Source organism: Pinus tabuliformis, chromosome 1_1, assembly GCF_031772625.1.
Source record: "Pinus tabuliformis cultivar Carrire ecotype Pingquan chromosome 1_1, CPIR1, whole genome shotgun sequence".
NCBI lineage: Eukaryota > Viridiplantae > Streptophyta > Pinopsida > Pinales > Pinaceae > Pinus > Pinus tabuliformis.
Window position 1 is genome coordinate 796,975,860 of NC_142297.1, and position 22,562 is coordinate 796,998,421.

At 36.4% G+C, this 22,562-nt stretch overlaps 1 pseudogene; it reads left to right on the forward strand.

The window, feature by feature from the left end:
- The first annotated feature begins 16,232 nt into the window (after window positions 1-16,232).
- Window positions 16,233-18,152, forward strand: LOC149216401 (peptide chain release factor APG3, chloroplastic pseudogene; annotated as a pseudogene).
- Window positions 18,153-22,562: the final 4,410 nt, after the last annotated feature.

The following is a 22,562-nucleotide window of genomic DNA, read 5'->3' on the forward strand; positions in this document are numbered from 1 at the left end:
CCTAGAACTTTGAGGGAAGCAGTAGATTCAGAGGATGGCAAACTCTGGAAAAAGGCTGTGGTTGATGAAATGACATATTTGCACAAAAATGAGGCTTAGGATCTGGTGGAGTTGCCGGTTGGAAGGAAACCCATTGGTAACAAATGGGTGCTTAAGAAGAAGATGAATGAAGAAGGCAAGGTGGAGAAATACAAAGCTCGGTTGGTAGAAAAAGGTTATTCCCAGGTACCAGGAATTGATTTTGGTGATATTTTTTCTCCTGTTGCCAAGGTAGCTTCTATTAGATTACTTTTATCTGTTGTTGTCTTTTTTTATTTTTAGGTAGAACAGATGGATGTGAAGACAACATTTCTTCACAGGGATCCGTAAGAAGAGATCTGCATGAAGCAACCTGAAGGTTTTGCGGTGAAGCGTAAGAAAGAACTGGTATGCAAGTTAAAAAAGTCTTTGTTGTTGAAGAATCTAGGGCATTCAGAATTAAGGTGATTCTTCTTAACATGATAGCAAATTTGAGAAGTTTTTTTACAATTTTCTTAGCTTCATTTTATTATTATTAGTGTGTGTAATTGCTTCATCAAACCGCTATCAAAACAAAGAGACAAGAACACAAGATATTTGGCTCTCTACCAGGGCTAAAACCATTCCTTCTTGGAGAGGAAAACCCACACAAAAATTCTTCTTATAGAGATTCCAATTGATGAATACCAAGGCCATGTCCCTTGACACATTCTGCCACTCAAAGACCAAGACATCAATCCTCTTCTTTGTCATTGTTGAGATCATCATGATTGCTGCACCATTGAAGCCATCTCTACTGCATCACTGAGATCTTCATTACTGCTTCTTCATCATGTCACTGAGATCTCTTGTCTTCATTGAGATCATGACGTTTAGGACAGGGATCATAACTGAGATAGGATCATGACTGTACGTGTGCCACTATGAGATCCTTTCATCATCATCATCATGTTGATACTGTGATGATCCTTGTCACTCCTCATTATGATGAGACCAATCTTCATTGTCACTGCTTCTTCTAATTATGTTGAGACTATGGTATTGCTCCTTCTTATTATGAAGAGACTGTGATACTACTACTCCTCATTTCACCGAGATTGTGATAGTCACTAAGATTAGGACTGTCTCTTTACTTTCACCAATACTGTAACCAAGTTTATCATTGCATTGAGGTCTGCTGAGGATATGCGAGATAGTAGGAGCACCGAGACACATATACATATGTCGAGACTATATCATTGTAATCCTTCTTCTCACAATGAAGCCTAAACTGTAACTGCATATGGAATAAGTTCCTAGATAATGCATTGTTGTGAGAGCACCGAAATATATATATATATATATATATCAAGGTTGCACGAAACGGGGAAACGGGTACGAGTTTCCGAAACGGGAAGCAATACGAAACGCGACCTCCCCAAATTTTGGAAACGGGGAAACGCGAATATATATATATATATATATATATATATATATATATTAGGAATTTAAGAAATATGTGCAATCATAAAGCATATATGATACATTCTAATTTATTACATTATGATAAAATTGTCAATGCATAGACTATAAGTATCTAAATTTACATCACATTTACTCATGAATAATCACATAATGAAAATAGAAATATCCAAAATCAGCCACGAGAAATTTCTAATTTTTTGTCTCGTGGTTGATTGGGAGTCTCCTCCTACATAGTCGAATGACCTTAGTGCTCTTGATTAAATACAAGTTTCATACCCTAGTACCCTACATTCTCTTGATTATTGGGAGTCTACCCTGCATAGAGGGCTTTGTTCTCTCGATTAAATACAAGTTCCATACCCTAGTACATGATAAAATCCAATGGAAACATTGAAATCCCCCCAATCCTGAAATCCTGAAAAACAGATAAGTCTGTTGGATTTTGAGTAAGATCTAAAATTCTACTTTCTCCATATGAAATCCAATGACGGCGAAACCACTCTCAAACATCCTGAGTCATTTCATGGTAATGTTAAAAATTTAAGTAAAAGGATGAAAATGAAAAATAAAGGAGAATATCACTTTTACTTTAAGAATTTAACATTACCATGAACTGCATATCAACACTAGGGCAAACAAATGTAAGAGATCTACATTAGAAAAAAAAAATTAAAAAACAAATGTTTTTTTGGGGGAAACGTGGCCGTACGGCCGAAAACGCGTTTCCAGGCCGTACGGTACGGGGAAACGCGTTTCTTTTCGTTTCCCCTGGCGAAACGCCCCCTAGGGCCACGTTTCCTGCAACTTAGATATATATATATATATATGTGTTGTGGCTGCTAGGAGACCGAATACTGTAATGCTAAGATTGTACCTCTGTTTACCCATGTGAAGATTACAGTGAAACCATTCCATCCATAGTCCTGATCTACTGTCTTCCTGTAATGTGAGGTCTCCTTCCTGCTAGTTCTATCCACCCAAGACCTAGTCTGCCTGCACCTTATACCCATCTCAGGTGCATTCAGACTGTTAAACACTTGCCCTAATGCAATGCGGATCTGCTCCTTCCGTACATACGAAATTTCAGAGAGACATGCGAATTTTGTCCTTAGCATTTGCGAATACCCTAGACGGGTATTTATAGTCGTTTGTGCCTCCTATATTGAGCCAACTTGAATACATGAACCGACATGTCTATTCCCAAGATGACATGACATTTAATTATGTATTTAATTCGTTTTGGAGCCGACATGATGAATTCCTTATTGATTTTGTTGCAGACTTCTTGAGCTTGCTAATGGAGGATTGTTCTTGGTCTTGGAGGGTTGCTTTTGCTTGAATACATTTTACATAATCTCATGAAGAGCTTCTTCATACATGACTTGATTCTTTGACATAATAATAAAATCCTAAAGACATCAAGAATAAGTCTTTTGACCTATGACACTTCTTGCTCATGAAACCTATGTAGCAAGGCATACAAAAATAATTTATTCTCTTTTATTACATTATTTACAAATATCATGTCATTATGAAGACCAAACCTAGTTACACTTTCTTCAACGCTCCCTCTTAACTAGGGAGATATTGGTACTTGGTCATTCTCAATTTGAAGAATTTCTCATAAGAAAAATCAGATTTTCAATCCATCTATTATAGCATCATTTCAACCAACATTGTTTCATATAGCAAGGCCTTGACTAACAACTCTATCTCTCACTTAGATCAGAGAACACAAGAATATCTTATCTTGGGTGTTCTCTGAGTATGCCCTACTAGGACTATTCTTATCTCGGGTTCCCAACCCTCAAGAATATCGGTCCTCTTGCCCACTCTTGTCTTGGATGCCCTACCGCATCCTCAAAGAGTGTCGAATGCCAGATGATTACACAATCCTCCATTATTTCTTCCAAACTGAAGACAAGAATGTCGTGTCTAGCTCTCTCTCTCAACTAGGAATGAGTTCCAAGTTTCTCAGAAACTTACTCAAGTTCCTTTACTCATAGGAACCTCCCAAAGATCCCTCTTACCAGGGACTCTACCATCAATACTTTATAGGGTCTTCTAGTTGACTGACGATCCAAGACTTCGATGTCATCAATTTCTTCACATGTAGGGTTCATCCATCCATCACTTTCCTCCATCATCTCATTCCTTCTTTTCTCGGAAAGTATCCTCCTTGACTTTACATCTGGGGCTTCCTTCATAGGGCCATCTTTTCTTCAACGGTGATTGCTCTGGATCACAATGTACATAGTTGTGATATCCTTCACAACTCTTCTTACCATGGCCTAGCACATATACCCAAACCTTCTGTAGGAGGTCAAAAACCAAAAACAAATCACATATCACCTTTTTGGTGATGGCCTTTTCCAGTGACATCTTCTTGTAGATATCAACACCATGCATACATGTTGAAATATCTCCCAAAGATATCTGTTGTCAAGGGGCTTCATCTTTTTAGACTTCCATCGGAGTCTTCATATCTTTCCGGAAGATTTCTTGGTCAAATCTTCCTGATTATTTGGATGTTGATTACCTTCGTCATGGTTGCATTTTTCACGATCTCTTCCATCCTCACACCTTCCATTCCTAGGAGCTTTCAATTAGAGTTCTTTAGTTGTAGTCAACCACCTCATACTTCATATGAAGACATATTATGTTGATTTCATCTAGTGTGACTTATGATTTTCTGCATCCTTTCAGAGGAGGAGATCCTTTTTTCTTTTGATTATGCCTGATCCATGTTACCTGCAACCATATGTCATGATATCACATTATTAAATACAAGTACAAGCATAGATACCTCATTCTTCCTTCAGGATTCTTCCAACAACTTTCTTGATTGAAAAGATCTTCAATCTCCTAAACTCTTTCATTTCTCATCAATTCTTCATTTCATGAATTCCATAAGTTTGATTTCCTGATGAAACACTTGTTGCCTTCCCAGACTAGGGGATCCTCCGTTTGCGGTTTCTATCACAGAACCTTCAAGATCTTGCATATAGATCCCCATCTATCGAATGTTTCCTTTGACCTGGATGACTTCTTCCTTTCTTTAATGTCCAATGAGATTCCTAAGAGCTATGTCCTTCATGTTTCTCATGGTGATATCACAAGCTCTTGTTTCCAATGCTTCCATGATGCCACAATGCATCTTATTATCATGGTCATATCTGCAAGGGATTTTGTAGCCTATGATAGGATCCTTTTATGAGGGACACCATCTCACTTATAGTAGAGGTCTCTTACTCCCTCTTTCGTTGGTCCTTTTCTTCAACTTCCTCCACACTTCCGACGATATGAGCTCCTCTTCCATAGTACTATTCTGTCTTATCAACCTACCTTTTCTTTACTGCACATATTTGAGTCCTTTCAACTTGTCTTTCTCTATCTTGGCATAGAGACCACAAAATGTTGATTGAAGTAGCCTTCTCGTTCATGGACAATTCTTACCTTGCTTATCAATATCAATATCAATGATGATTATCCTTTCATCATTTTTCCCAGATCTCATGACTGAGATCTCATGAAGATATTTCATTTACTCTTTGATACCTTCAATCCGGTCTAAGTGATATGACCTACTTCACTGCATTTCAGAAAGTACATCTTCTAGATATTTCTTATTTGTCTCCTTTCTTGCTACATAGAGATGAATTCAAAGGAGACCTATTTACTGACTTCTTTTCTCCATAAGGATTCTCTCAATCCTTCTTATTTTATGCAAGGACCTTTGATGACCTATCTATCTATAGGTCATGAAGTCATAGAACCAACTTGATTACAGAAGGAAAAGATACTTACTTGATTGTGAAGATGAAGTCTTCACCTTGATTGCTTTGATGCTGGTAGAAGAACATGTATGAGGACTTCTTCTTGAATACTTTGCTGCTTCGCTTGACATTTTTCCTTCTAGGGTAAGGAAATGATCCTCCGAAGATGTTCATGCTTTATTTCCTTCAATTGTAGTTCAAATCAAGACTACCTCTAGGACCTTCTTTGAGTTGATGTAGACTTCGATTTGAGGTCCTTTGAGCTTCATTTGATGAGAGACTTGGAGACCTTAAAAAGGTCTTGCTGTTGAACATTGTCTCCTTGATTGCATCGACCGCAACCCTTGTTGTTGAATACTGTTGTTGAATACTAATCCTTTCATCTAGTGTTTGATCATGATTATGGTTTGATTCTACAATCTAGATCTTGATATTCTTCATCTTGCTTTGATGCCTTGTAGAAACTTGATCCTTGAATGTCTCTTTTCGGCCCTTCCTTTTACTTCTGAACTCATCGCTCTGATACCATGTTGAAGAATCTAGGGCATTCAGAATTAAGGCCATTCTTCTTAGTATGATAAAAAAAATTTGAAGTTCTTTTGCAATTTTCTTAGCTTGATCTTCTTCTTATTATTAGCGTGTGTAATTACTTCATCGAACTGCTACCAAACAAAGAGACAAGATCACAAGATATTTAGCTCTCTGCCAGGGCTAAAACCTCTCCTTCTTGGAGAGGAAAACCCGCACAAAAATTCTTCTTATAGAGATTCCAATTGACAAATACCAAGACCATGTCCCTTGACACATTTTGCCACTCCAAGACCAAGACATCAATCATCTTCTCTGTCACTGTTGAGATCATCATGATTGCTACACCATTGAAGCCATCTCTGCTACACCATTGAAGCCATCTCTACTGCATCGCTGAGATCTTCATTACTGCTTCTTTATCATGTCACTGAGATCTTTTGTCTTCATTGAGATCATGACCTTCAGGACCGAGATCATAACTGAGATAGGATCATGACTGTTCGTGTGCCACTATGAGATCCTTTCATCATCATCATGTTGAGACTGTGATGATCCTTGTCACTCCTCATTATGATGAGACTGATCTTCCTTGTCACTGCTTCTTCTAATTATGCTGAGACTATGGTATTGCTCCTTCTTATTATGAAGAGACTGTGATACTCCTCCTCATTGCACCGAGATTGTGATAGTCACTGAGATTAGGACTGCCTCTTCACTTTCACCAATACTGTAACCAAGTTTATCGTTGCATTGAGGTTTGCTGAGGATATGCGATATAGTAGGAGCACCGAGACACATATACATATGTCGAGAATATATCATTGTAATCCTTCTCCTCACAATGAAGCCTAGACTGTGACTGCATATGGAATAAGTGCCTAGATAATGCACTGTTGTGAGAGCACGTATATATATATATATATGTGTGTGTGTGTGTGTGTGTGTGTGTTGTAGTTGCTAGGAGACCAAATATTGTAATGCCAAGACTGTACCTTTGTTTACCCATGCGAAGATTATAATGAAACCATTCCATCCGTAGTTCTGATCTACTGTCTTCCTGTAATGCGAGGTCTCCTTCCTACTCCTATCCACTCGAGACCTAGTCTGCCTGCACCTTATACCCATCCGAGGTGCAGTCAAACCCTTAAACACTTGCCCTAATGCAATGGCGATCTGCTCCTTTTGTACATACGAAATTTCATGGAGAAATGCGAGTTTTGTCCTTAGCATTTGTGAATACCCTAGACGGGTATTTATAGTTGTTTGTGCCTCCTATATTGAGCTGACTTGAATACATGAGCCGACATGTCTATTGCCCAACCCGACATGACATTTAATTATGTATTTAATTCATTTTGGAGCCGACATGATGAATTCCTTATTGATTTGCTTGCAGACTTCTTGAGCTTGCTAATGGAGGATTGTTCTTGGTCTTGGAGGGCTGCTTTTGCTTGAATACATGTTACATAAGCTCATGACGAGCTTCTTCATACATGAATTGACTCTTTGACATAATAATAAAATCCTAAAGACATCAAGAAGAAGTCTTTTGACCTATGACACTTCTTGCTCATGAAACCCATGTAATAAGGCATACAAAAATAATTTATTCTCTTTTATTACATTATTTACAAAGATCATGTCATTATGAAAACCGAACCTAGTTACACTTTTTTCAACATCTGTATGGGTTAAAATAGTCACCAAGGATGTGGTATCAAAAATTTGATACATATATCCGGGGGCTTCGCTTCACCAGAAGGAAAGCAGATCATTGTGTGTATTTTAAATTAATTGGTGATTGTGTTATTTATTTGGTCTTGTATGTGGATGATATGTTGCTGGTTGGAAATGACAAAGAAATTATCCAGGATTTGAAGACCCAATTGTCCTCCAAATTCGACATGAAAGATATTCGTGTTACAAACTATATTTTGGGCATGGAAATTAAACGAGATCAGGCAAAGAGGAAGCTCTGGTTAAACTAGAGGAAGTATGTCGAGACAATACTGTAGAGGTTTAATATGCAAGATAGTAAACTGGTGAAGGTTCCTATTCCTGTAGGTGTAAAGTTATCTGCTGAATAGTGTCCTAAGACACAAGAAGAGGAAGAGGACATGTCCCCAGTTCCATATGCAAGTGCAATTGGTAGCCTAATGTATGCAATGGTCTGTATTAGACCAGAAATTGCACATGCAATTGGAGTATTGAGTAGGTTTATGTCAAAACCTAGAAAGGAGCATTGGACAACAGTGAAGCGGGTTTTCAGGTATTTGCGTGGCACTAGTGATTATGGTTTGTGCTACCAATGAAGACTAAGATTAGACAGAGTTTTGGACATTCATGGCTTTGTTGATGCAGACTGCGCTGAAGATCTGGATCAGAGAAGATCTACAAGTGGGTATGTGTTTAACCTATTTGGAGGTGTAGTTAGTTTGATGAGTAAGAGAGTCTGTAGTGGCACTTTCAACTACAAAGGCAAAATACATGGAAGCCACTCATGCAAGCAAGGAAGCAGTTTGGTTGTAGAAATTGTGTTCAAGTATAGGGTTAGTACAACGAGCTATAAGGATAGACTGTGACAGCCAAAGTGCAATTTTCTTGGCAAAAAACTCTGATTATCATTCAAAGACAAAGCACATTGATGTTCAGTATCACTTTGTGAGAGATATGGTTGAGGACAAAAAAGTGTTGCTAGTAAAGTTGGACACTTTGAAGAATATTGTAGATGCATTGACAAAGTCTGTGAGCAATGAGAAGTTTTCTTGGTGTAGAGAAACAATGGGCGTTGCAGGGCTGGATCAATGACTAAGCTCTCCTGTGGAAAGAAAACAAGTGGGAGAATGTTGGGTGTGTGTTATATTCTTTCAATGACTATCCCACGCGCGGGGGGCGACAACATCCTCTGTATGTTGTGTCGAGCCAGTAGCTCCCCTGCATGGGGTCCAAGGCAATGCCCCGAGAAATTTTTTTTGGACCCTATATTAGGTGGGCGGACCTACCTATGTTTTTGTGCATGGATTTCGCACATGGTTTTGGGCATGATGATTTTCTGTCCATAGTATTTTGTAGATCTGGTCAAGAGAAACTACGGTTATGTTTTAATCTAGGGTTAAAGGATGCTTCGGCATGTATATATATGTATTGTAACATTGAAAGGAATATAATGAAAAATCAATCTGGTAGTCCCGGTTTAGGATCCTGGGGAAAATCTTTGTTTTATGTTTTATGCTCTCGCCATTATTTATTTTCTCCTTTTTATAATTCGTATGTAGGTAATTTCTATACGGAGTTAAAACCTACAACCTTGCACTAGTATTTGGATTAGAGAATTATTCTAGAATTGGACATTTTAGTTAATTTCCAGTTGAATTCCTAGAATTTTTTTTTTCATTATATTATTTAATCCCAAATGGATCTAACAATTCATCTTGAGCTTGTGTAGAACTTGTTGTAAATCAGATCTCAAGCGTGAGCACATGTTTTCGGTTGGATTATCCCACTCTTGAGGATTGAAGTGGAAGAACTTACATACTGTTTTTTCCCAAGTCTTATCATTTGATTTATTGTGCAGGGGTCTCCTCAGCCTTGACTTGTAACAAAAATCTACCTCAAATTATCTTCCTCAAATTCTTGGTGCTTTTATTGACACAAATCTGCTAAGATAGAGAAAATTTTTTGGACTAATCAAAGAAGGGAGTTATGCTCCCACTCCTTGGTATAGCTCTTGTAAATTAGTTGTATATAGTCTTGCATTATTCTCCTATTATCCTTCGCTAATCATTGGGTTTGTTCTGCAGAGAAATAAGAGTATTTTTGAGTGGTTATCTGTAATGGTTGGTATGATAATTTACATATATTTCTAACAGTATATGCATGTCCATTTAAATTCATTCCTATTTAAATTCATTTCTAACATACTGTATTTACAATTTCATAAAATATCATTTCTAGCAGAATGTACAGAATATTCCTTCCAATTCATCACTAAACAAATCAAATTAAATGTATGTACTTACCTGGTTTTTAAATGTATGTACTTACCTGGTTTTTCTGAGTTGGTGTCGGTTCGTGGATGATGTTGGATGATGTTGGATGATGTTGTTCTCCGGATACCAAACCAACCAATTTCCTCCCAGCCTGTCTGGGATCGGTCTTTCCGGACCCCAAACCCAAAAGGCTTCAAAAGTGAAACCTTTTGGCCCCCGTGCCCAAAACTTCCAAGAACCGGTCTCAATTTTCCTAGATCTATATCTGGAGCCCCAAAGCTCATTCGTTATTTCACATTCCTCTCCCAGATTCTTCATTTGCTTCCTTCCCAAATTTCCATCCCGCAATCTCCATCTAATCATTTCCCCCCGTCCTTCTCCTTTTAGATTTTCTTATATAGGAAAGGATCCTTCCCTCCGAAGAAATCCCACCCTTTTTTCCTCCAATCATCCTTGTCCTTATCCTTTTAAAATCCCATTACTCTAGTCGGTTGTCTTTATTGTACATTGAATTATATTTTTATTTAAATATATAATAAATGGTATTTTGATCTTTATCGCTTCAACCGACTTTGGGAAGAGGATCTTTTTTTTTAAAAGTACTTAACATGACATGCCAAAGGATAAGTTAATTAACTTGGGCCTAATAATATTTATTTATTTATTATTTAATTAAATGTTATTAATGAAAATGAATTAATATATTATAAATAAGGTATTAATTAATTATTTTACTATTTAATTTATTTCCCATACATAAACACTTCATATAATTAAATTGGTATGAATACTACTACAGTGCTTTCAATAATTAATTCATTTTTTCCTTCTACTTGGGAATTTTCATAATAAGTTAGTATGCATACTAGCGCAGTGCATGCAATGCATGCATATGTAGCTATCATATGCATGCCTCGTATACATGCTAATATTTTTATGTTACTTGTAAGTTGAAATGGGTCGTTACATACACCCCTCCTTCAAAACACTTCGTCCCGAAGTTAGAGTTTATATAGTATATCGGTAATTACTTTAGTGTTTAGTATAATCATGTAAGGATTGCGTTCCGCGATTGAATACTTATTTGTAATGAAAAGAATTTTAAAATTTGTTTTGAACATTCATGCTCTGCCCCGACAGAGTTCCCAAGCTATTCTATAATCATCCTGTCCTTCCTAATCTCTTCCACTCCCATCCTATCCGTCCTCTACTGGATTATGCCATGGCATCGGCTATACCGATCTAACCATTCATAAACCTCAAGGGTGATAGCGTCGATTGTATCGACCTATATATTTTGTAGGCATCCGGCAGTCATCATCACACGTCTAGGGGAGCGTAACTCGCACAGTTCTCCCATGACTCCGGGTTTTGGAGGATAAACGGTGGGCAACACCTCCACCCCTCCTAATTGGATCAAGCTGAACACCCTATCATGGAACCTGATTGAGCCTCAATTGTTCTTGAAAGTTTTGTCATCACGTGGTTGGTTTGGTATCCGGGATTTAACCAGAGCTTGTATAGCGTATCAGGGTGATGAAGACATCTGCAACATAAATACTTGTCCACACATCATAACATATGCATTGATATATTCATAAAATATATTCAAATAACCCTTTCCTAGTATTTTATATTTTGTTGATACCTATGGTATATATTTTAAGTTTATATGGCATACATGGCTATGTCTAGCTGATATACCTACAATTAACTTTCACATCAAAATAGTAAAGTGTGATCACTATTATTATATCCATTTTATCAATGATAGGAAATCTATGGTTTTTCATCAAAGTCACACATGCTCATAAGTAAGACATCATATGTAGAAATTTCATCCTAACATAATTTATGTGGGCATCCATGAATCAACAATACATGCAGATTTAAGTAACATACATAATAAACCATAATAATTTGAAATAACATACTCCTCTGTATCTTTTCATAGCTATGGAAAATTTCAAAATGACAGTCTCAAGAATATGGCTAATAAAGTAAAGATAAAATAAAGCCTTATCTATTATACACTTTTCCTATAATGATATTGCTAATAAATTTTATATTCTTTATGTATTAACACTTATTATCCTTATCATGTTGTATCAAGTTATTCACTGTTTAGCCTCCTGGAGTTTGTAAAAAGTGTGATCTATTATCAGCCAAAATGACTCTCTTTGAAATGGTATTATTTACTATCCATTGTTGTTGTTGAGCTTGAACATATATAATTTGTTGCACATTGGGTGTAAGCAACATGAATAAATTTCTCATTTGACAATCCACCAATTGAATATTATAATTGACTGTGTTCTGCATCTTACTCTTTTTTTTTTTTTTTACAACACATTCTGATACTTCATATATATATATATATACTTTTAAATTTATTCTACCCCAGTTGAACTTTTGAATTTGCTCTCATACTTTTGTTCTTTTTCTATAGTGTCTTGTATGGTTGATGATGATTCTATATCTACTTAGCGTCTTCAAAATTTCCTCTATGATATGCTCATACAATATTCTGGAGGAAAAGCAGCTCTTGTATTTTGCTCTACAAGAAAAGGAGCTCAGGAAGCAACATTCCATCTCTCTCTCAAACAGTAAAGAGTTTTGGATTTCCAAATCCTTTTATATAGTCAATGGACCACTTGAAAGACTACAATCAACTACTCTTTCAAGCAGTGATAAACAAATGCAAGCTTGTATTCAATGTGGTGTGGGGTATCACAATGGTAGTCTTTGTTTAAATGATAGAAACCTTGTTGAAGGCCTTTTTCTAAAGGGTGATTTACAGGTTCTATGCACTACAATTATATTAGTGCATGGTATCAATTTGATGTAAAAAAAAATAATTTAAAAAGCTTTTAAATTTAATATAACATTGATTAAATATGCTCTCTCTCTCCCTATATATATATCTATATATAAGCATCACTAGGATCATTTGCATCGAGCTCCAATACTTCCTTAGGGACCCGTTGATTAATTTGTTGTGAGTTACAATTTATTTCTTGGACAGCTTCACACAAACTATTGACTGCATAGTGCTTATACATGAGTCGTATGAGGAGGGCATCTGTAGGATCTTCCTCATACCTGCATCGTATGTCATACAATTCCCTTCCCTTTTGCTACATAAATTCAATAGAAGAATTGTATCTGGGCATCTTTTAACTAGTTGCCAACAATGCAGCATGCGGTGAAAAGCATCTCAAATAATCAGGAAAGGAAGGATATTTATTACTGTGTGCATTTGTATTCTACTTCTTTCACTTCCATTATTGTTTAGTTAGAACTCTGATTTAGCTTGATGAGATTCCTAATTTCTCTGGCGAATAATTGCATTAATTTTGGACTGGAAATACATAATTTTTTTTTTTTTTTTTTTTTTTTTTTGTTCCAGCTTGTAGCCTAACGGGGATAACCACAGATGCATCAGGTTGCAAAGGAAGGGCTGACCGAAATATTTCATACCCCATAGAAATTACGTTTTTCTGTTGCTTCCCCGAAAGGGAAATATTTGCCTCCACCACAGGAACAACATTTGCAAGACTTATCTAGATATCCCGGATCTCTCCTTTATATAAACTGTTGATCCATCTCCTCCAACCACATAAGGAGTCAAGTGTGGCATTTATGGCACCATCGATATATTTGGATTGGGAAGGAAACATAGGGGAGGCCTTGCAGCACTCCTCTAATGATTAGTTAGATAACAGGACATATTAGTTAATTCATTTAATGATAAAGATGTCCAATCAGACACTTATTGGCATGCTTTATAAGCCAACTATAATATTTTCGTAAATCATCTGTGGAGATTATGGAATAGTCATTGACTCGCATGAATCATTGACCCAGCTGCTTGATAATTTTCCTTTTAAATTCAGTATTAGCATGAGCTTGGTGGGATGCATAGCACCTTCTACTTGTATACTAATTTTCAGAACCAAGGTTCAGGTTTCTTTCTTCAATGATTCCCCATATTGAATCACCCAACCTGGATGTTTTTGGAGTAAAACAGAGGAACGCAAGTACAAATGCACTCAATTAATTATAATTATGAATCTGATCTTGATTGATTCTTTAGCCATGTTGGCGCTATTACACACAAAAATAGAGTGACAGAGCACATTGAATACCCAATGAACCATTCAACAACTTCACGTGCCCTCTTGGCTCTTGCTCCTCCCTAAATCCATTTATTTTATTGTTGGCATTTCTTTGTTCTAAGTAACATGTTCCGTGCATTTTCTTCGGCTTCCGATGAATACTCTGAATAAATGTAATTTTTTTTTTTTTAAAACACTATTTCATTTAGCATTTTTTTAATAATTTATTTAATATACACGGGTCAATAAAAATATAAAGTTAAATAAATATATACATATATGCGCTTCCAAAGAAAATTAAGTCCAAATTTGAAATTCCCATGGAACCCTGCCCATGAAAATAAGACCAAATTTGAACGCTACATGGAACCCAGCCAAGGTGGTGTCGTACTTCCCATCCAAACATCGCTGTGCTACAGATATTTCTACGCATTCCAATGATTGGATGGCAGGGAAGGCCTTCGAATTTGTTCAAAACTGTTGCTCAAACCATTCCCTGCCCCCTATTCTGGTATCAAAGTTCTGCATATATTTTCATTTCAATTTCTTGGTAACAAACTCAACCAAATTCGATTGAAAAGCTCTATATAAGGACAATTCCCTAGTTTTCCTGAATCTTGTGCACATTTAAAGGGAAAAATAGACGTAATATACAGTACTCACAATGCAAATAGTTTCTAATCCAATCAATGTCATATTCGGCAACGGTTCGTTCGACATGTTCCAGGCAAAACCCAATGGAAAATTTTTTTAACTATTGGAAAGGTGAGAATTCTACCCTTCACAATCATGTCATTCCAACACTTTATGCCCAATTTACTGAGCATATATATATTCTTTGCATCTTTTATATATATATATATATATTTATATATTTATTTCAAAGACACTCCTGTCGAATTCCTTTCAACAGAAAGTTACAAGAGCGGGACTGATATTAATTTATAGATGGTACAGGTCAGTAGAGTAATTACAGCCTTGTTATGCGCAATTCAATGCATACATTGATTTTACATGAGGGGCGAACCCAGGGATTGATCCTATGACCTCTGGCGACTTCCACCTATAACGTTTGGACTTTCGGTGAATGCGCCAACCCGCTGGGATGTACGCATACAACAAAATATATTAATCAATTTACAAATGGTACATAGAGATACTGGTGGCTCTTGATTTCTCAGAGTAACGCATACCCTTTAAAGTAACATTTCTTTTACATGCTGACTGAAACTATATAATCAGGCAAAATTTATCTTCTCGGACTCTTTATTTAGTAGATAACAGGAACATCTGAACAGATGTCACCCTGCCTTACGTGTCAAATCACCCAACACACCGGAGAAAAATTACAGGTCTTGCAAGCTGATAAGTTTTCAGACTTTAAATTAACCGATTAATAAGGAAACAACAAGAATGAAAGTGGGTACGTAAGGTTTTTGGCATGTACCTTGAGGACGCAGAGTTTCAGGCATTTACAGAGAAACTTTTAATAAAGGTATACCATTCGAACACCAGACTTGCGCGGGGCAGCTCATGTACCGATTGGAATTGCTTTAAGAGTGTCGTATTATATGTTTATTCAATTATATGTCATGCCTATTGACATTTATCCGCAGTTTAATTTACATAACTACACTGATTAAATAAGTTAAAAGTATAATTAATGATATAAGTTATACATTAGGAAAATAAAAATGAAATGAATATTTTAGATAATTTATTTATTTTTGATTGAATCGATGGTTTGAACGAGATGCATGTGTCCTGAACGTACTAGACTTCTGTGGTTCACTGCCACCGATCACCAAAATTCTCACAAGTGGCCTCCATTCGATTGAGGATTGAATATATGAAATGAGATGTGGAGGAACCATGACCTTTCCACTTGGCTCTCCAGGCATCGCCCCACATGGTCATCCAACTACCCGGAAGGTGAACGGTTGAGATAATGGTTTAAAAACTGCTTCTCATACATTCTAATTTCTTTGGCCGGATGATTTATTGATTTGCTCTGATTTACTGTCATAGCGCGACTCGAATGCGTGACTCGAATGCGCGACTCGAATGCCGGATGGTGACTGTATTCCCGTGGAAGTAAATAAAAGTGAAGATTCTAACTAAGTGTCAACTGCACAGTATTAACATGCTGTTATTATGTGCTGGGTAAATTCTTCTCTTTTAAACATGTGTCTGGTGACTGTATTCCAGTGGAAGGAAGATAAATATGATGGGTACTATAAAAGTGAAGATTCTATATTTGACTGGCGAACAGGACAATTGTTACATACAGTCTATTCAATATTGTATCTGCTACAGTTCCTGCTCTGCTTTTTTTTTTTTTTTTACTCCTTCCGATGGATGTGGGCAATATACATATGGTCTGGCTGCTGGTTCTACCCTTATAGCTTCATGGCCTACGGAGCTGTACGTTTTTTATTTTTAGGTCGATGTTGATAATGCAGTCATGCAAGTACGAGGAAAGAACCTGAGGTGTCCCTAAATTCGAAGGGCACTTCTTGCCACTGTTAAAGATCCGTTAAACATATCTTTTCTTGCACTCTGTTCAGCCTTGCTTTCATCTTTATGCATTGGTATTATTTTGTGCTCCGTTTAATGCCACATTCTCCAAATCCCAATTTTTAAATCTCTTTTTTTTTTTTCTAACATGGGGAATAACATTTGAACCTTGCACCTCTTGTTAAAATTAACAATGTTTTTACAACTATACCACAGGGTCATCCCCTGGATGATTGGACATCTCTGGTTTCTTTCCTAATTCACAATTATTTTCAGTAATGTGCTTTGAAGGTAGTCCTTTCTTCAATGCAGGTGTTGATGTGTCTGCTTTAAGCATCTGTCAAGAGTTGCCTTGCCACAAACTGTACATGGCCAGATGGTGCTTCAGTCGCTTAGACCTTTTATCTGTGGTTTATGGTTACCTTCTTCAGGGGGTCTGTTCATCTTCATTTAAGATTTTCATTGATACCTATAAGATGTCCTGTCATATTCTTCATGGTCTCTCTTATGGGTAGTAAATTCCTGGCAACTAGGTTAATACCATTATGATCATATTATTAGCATTGGTTAATACCCATTTGAATTAACGAGTAATTTTCAGTACTCTTTGTGGCATTCTCCGTGTTTCTGACTCGTTTGCTATCTGCTATTCAATTACGTGCGTATGTACCAAAGATATGCTGAACAAAACTCCTTGAAGTATTCACCAGTTTCCTGCACAGAGGTGTGATTGGTATCCAATTTCTAATGGAATTTCTTGCAGTTGTAGTTTAAATTGAAATATATGGGATTTTGCAAACTTGTCATTTCAGGCTGAGAAAGGTGGTTTTAAGCAGTATGTCATGGAAATAAAAGGTGAACGTGTCTACAGTAAGCTCAAATATGAATCTGGAGTCCACCGTGTTCAACGTGTTCCCCAAACAGAGTCACAGGGTCGTGTTCATACATCTACTGCTACAGTTGCAATAATGCCTGAGGTTGATAAGGTTGTTTCTGCAGAATTTTTCTTTTTTTTTTTTTTTTTTGGTATATCTGATTATTCACTCACGTTGGTACATTTGACTCACATATCTGATTATTAGGTTGTAATGTGGAAGTTAGGTTCAGTCTTCAGTCTCTGGTAGTTGAAACAGATAATATTAATTGCAGAAAAGGATCAATTGAGTTGCCAAAGCTTTCAGCCAGTAGACTAAATGGCTAGCATGGTTTTTGAAGAAGGCATGCATCAGTCACTGAGCACTGTAATTGATTCTGAACAAAAGATATGTGGAGAACAACCAGGAAGATGCCAAACACAATCTGTAAGGAATCATCAATGCCAGCACAACATTTTTAAGGAGTATTGGCTACTGTAAATATGACCGCAAGTAATGACCAGAGTACTTCCTGTTATGGCAAACAGGATGGTTCAAGTACATCAAAGAATGAAATTCCAGATAAGCAGATACTTGAAAGAGCTTGGTCATAAAATCAGAGGTATGCATTGCTTGTTTAGTTAATTTTATAAACTTTAAGGTTCACATATATTGGAGAAATAAATATATATATATTTTTTTTTGTGTTAGCAGAGAGGGCTTGCTGCCTAATTGTAACCCAAAATTTACAGCAAAATCAATCCTGAAATTCTAGGAGCACAAGCTATAAATTTTGAACACTAATATGTTTTCACTGTTTTGATTCAACAGGTTATTATGTTGTTTACATCAGCTGGAAGCTTCAATAAAGTTTTGGATATGTAAACTGTTAAATAGAAGAGCTTTCTTATGGTTGTTGGTTACAATTCCTGTTATATGATGGTAGCCACTAAGGTCCCGAGTGTTTGAATTTAAGCTCTGATACCATATGTAACGGTTGGTATGATAATTTACATATATTTCTAACAGTATATGCCTGTCCATTTAAATTCATTCCTATTTAAATTCATTTCTAACATACTGTATTTACAATTTCATAAAATTTCATTTCTAGCAGAATGTACAGAATATACCTTCCAATTTATGACTAAACAAATCAAATTAAATGTACGTACTTACCTGGTTTTTAAATGTATGTACTTACCTGGTTTTTCTGAGTTGGTGTCGGTTCGTGGATGATGTTGGATGATGTTGGATGATGTTGTTCTCCGGATACCAAACCAACCAATTTCCTCCCAGCCTATCTGGGATCGGTCTTTCCGGACCCCAAACCCAAAAGGCTTCAAAAGTGAAACCTTTTGGCCCCCGTGCCCAAAACTTCCAAGAACCGGTCTCAATTTTCCTAGATCTATATCTGGAGCCCCAAAGCTCATTCGTTATTTCACATTCCTCTCCCAGATTCTTCATTTGCTTCCTTCCCAAATTTCCATCCCGCAATCTCCATCTAATCATCTCCCCCCGTCCTTCTCCTTTTAGATTTTCTTATATAGGAAAGGATCCTTCCCTCCGAAGAAATCCCACCCTTTTTTCCTCCAATCATCCTTGTCCTTATCCTTTTAAAATCCCATTACTCTAGTCGGTTGTCTTTATTGTACATTGAATTATATTTTTATTTAAATATATAATAAATGGTATTTTGATCTTTATCGCTTCAACCGACTTTGGGAAGAGGATCTTTTTTTTTTTTTTAAGTACTTAACATGACATGCCAAAGGATAAGTTAATTAACTTGGGCCTAATAATATTTATTTATTTATTATTTAATTAAATGTTATTAATGAAAATGAATTAATATATTATAAATAAGGTATTAATTAATTATTTTACTATTTAATTTATTTCCCATACATAAACACTTCATATAATTAAATTGGTATGAATACTACTACAGTGCTTTCAATAATTAATTCATTTTTTTCTTCTACTTGGGAATTTTCATAATAAGTTAGTATGCATACTAGCGCAGTGCATGCAATGCATGCATATGTAGCTATCATATGCATGCCTCGTATACATGCTAATATTTTTATGTTACTTGTAAGTTGAAATGGGTCGTTACATTATCTCACATACCATTGGCAAGGATTCAAGGACCTTAAGGCTGGAAATTTTATTCAAAATTCTTTTGCAGGTTGTGCATCAGTTTTGGAGCAAGGAAACCTCCTTATAGTGACCATTTGTAGGTCTGATTTTCGGTTGACCGTGAACCTTAAGGGAGCTGCTGCTAATCTCTGTCAAGAACAACGAGAAAAAATAGGCTTATATTCTCTGTTTTTAGGCAGATTCCTTCATGCTAAGAGGCTGCCATTTGATGTAAAAATCTTCTACACTTTTCGGAGTTGTATTGAGGGGATTTTCGTGCTGTCTCATCACCATAAAATGTTAGTCTCTTCATTGTTCCTCTTAAGGAGAAGTCCTCTCATTGCAAAGGCAAAAAACCATTGCGAAACTTTTCCTTGAAGACTTGGGCCTTCCTCATTACCAAAGGCTCTCCTATCTTGTAACTCCATAATAATAAGGTGACTTTTTCCTTGGACCTTGGGGAATCATCCCCTTGGCATCCATCCCCTTCTCTCTTTTGGGAGAAGACTCTCTTTTTGTCTATTGTTTCATTAGCCTTTCATTTCTCTTTTTTTGAAGTTAGTTTTAGTGTTGTTAATGCGCTCATTTGGCAAGCAAATATTTCATGGTCACATGTTAATTGTCCATTTTTTCATTTCATGCCATCTAGTTGCAGTGTCATTTACTTACCTTATAGTTTCCTGCTCAAATTGGTTTAGTTTACTTGCAACTTGTTTCAATTTGGAATCTCACTTTGAGCACATCTTAAAACTTGAACAAATTTTCATTTATTTTCAATGTAGCTTGAACAATCTAATTGTGCATTTTTTGTTCATTAGCTCAACCTATATTCCATTTACATTTTTTGATGCATATATGTCAAGAAAAACATGTAGAATGATGAATTAGGTATAAAAAACATAAAAACATAGATTGAACCATATAACAACAATCATCTAGAAGTTATAATCTTCATCAATCACATCCACAAGTTAGTAACATAGTAACATACAACATATTGAGTCTCATGATTCATCAATCTTAAAGTTTCAAGCCTTCAAAATTCAATATATAACATTTATCATCATTGATCACCAAAGTTGTACTTGTAAGTTAAGTGTAACCATTACAACAAATAGTATCTAACATGAAATGAAATGTTATAAAATGAAATGAAATGAAACAACTTTCAACTTTCATGAAGCATCATATTCATAATTCATTACTAATGAGTTATACTTGCCAACTTCAAACTTCAAACTTAAATTGTCATATATTGTTTAAAAAAAATATCATAATAAATATGAAAGAGTCAATAGTTATAAAAACTACTAGAAACTAGAAAAGACAAGTAAATCTATTATCTATTGCTTATGCTTGGGCCTCTTGCCACCACAAGAAATGTCTAATTTTTTAGTCTTGTTGGAAAATCAGGATTTTTGTCATTAATATTATCCTCTAAGCATTAATATCCAGAGGTATCTTTGTCATTACCTCTGGATCTGTATTAGATCTTTGTCATTAATATTGTCCTCTAAGCATTAACATAAGATAGAAAAAGCACATCATGTCAAGTCAAGATTTTGTTTGAGTGATGCGTACATTTTTAGGAGGTTCATGATAGAGGAGTTCGACAACCAATGTCACTAACATCAAAGTACATAGAGGGATTGGTGCTCTTGATTAAATACGAGTTCCATACCCTAATACGTGACAAAATTCAATGGAAACATTGCAATCCCCCAACCCTGAAAATCTGATAAGTCTACTGGATTTGAATGAAATCTAAAATTCTACTTTCTCCATATGAAATCCAATGAGGTTAGAACAACTCTCGAACATCCCGAGTCAATTCATGGTAATGTTAAAAATGTAAGTAAAAGGATGAAAATGAAGATCAAGGACAATGTCACTTTTACTTTAAGAATTTAACATTACCATGAATCGCATATCAATACTAGGGCCATAGGCTTGATCATTAGGTTGCTCCACTCAGAACTTATTTGTTTCTTTGAAAAAAATTGCATTTGGAATATTACTGCAAAAAAAAATTGCAAAAAAGACTAAACGCTCCCGAAAAGGCAAGGGAGTGTTTTTGTTTAGGGAGCGCACTCCTGAGGCACTTCGGAGCCGCTCCTGCCTGGAGCACGGATTGGGAGTGGGAGCGAGAGGGGGGGCGTTCCCCTGATACCTTGATGTAAAAGAAGAAATTATGAGTACAATAAAATGACACCAAACTGGTGTTTCTATCTAAGAGAAATAGTGGCAAAAATATTTGAGGGAATTCACCCTCCTCCTCAAGCAATCCTGCAACAAACTGAGCCTCAAAACTGGCTTTCGAACTCTCTGCATCAGCCTTATGCGCTGCTTCTACGTAGACCCCACTCATACTTCCTAAAAAGTGCCTCTGATATGATGTCTAGCCTATTGCTACCATTGGAAGTGATTATTCCAACCTCTTGGAAATTTTCCTAGCCTCTGGAAGTTGAATTGACCCCTGCTCTGGCTCAATTGAACTGCCTATCTTGACACACTACACAGTCCCTCCATTGCCTCCTGAAGAATATTTTTGGCCTCCTCTTTTGACTCTTTTAGAACTCTACTCTGTTGCCCCTTTGCCACTTGCTACTCGACTCCTAACTCAATTTCTCTTGCTAAATCACGTGCACTGGAAAATCAAATTGTCTAGATCACTGAGTATCTGCCCTAGTATATCCTCCATCTACCCATCAACTTCTTCTTATAATCCTCTGTCAGGCCTCCAACGACCAAGATTAAAACTTAATCAAGGGCCAAGATCATATCGGAGTTGATCTGTGTGAGTTTCTAGATGATTCAAACATTACCTTAATTAATACTGATTAACTAACCATATTCTTTAAGTTTAGACTTAGGAAATATTTAAAAATAAGTTAATAATCTAATTAAGACACTTCTAGGTGGAATTGCTAGAAACGATTTTTGGGTTATGGAGATCTCATGTGTTTTAGCCTTTCCACAAAGTTTTGAGACTAGAACACCTTCGATGCTACAAAAAACTAACACTCCCTCCTAGCGAGGAAGGTGTTCTCTCTAGTGTTGCACATACTACCACAACACCCTGTTTCTGTACCACCGTCTGTTACGCTGCTGATGTCTAGTTGCTACCCACCAATTATTGCGCAACTCTGATGT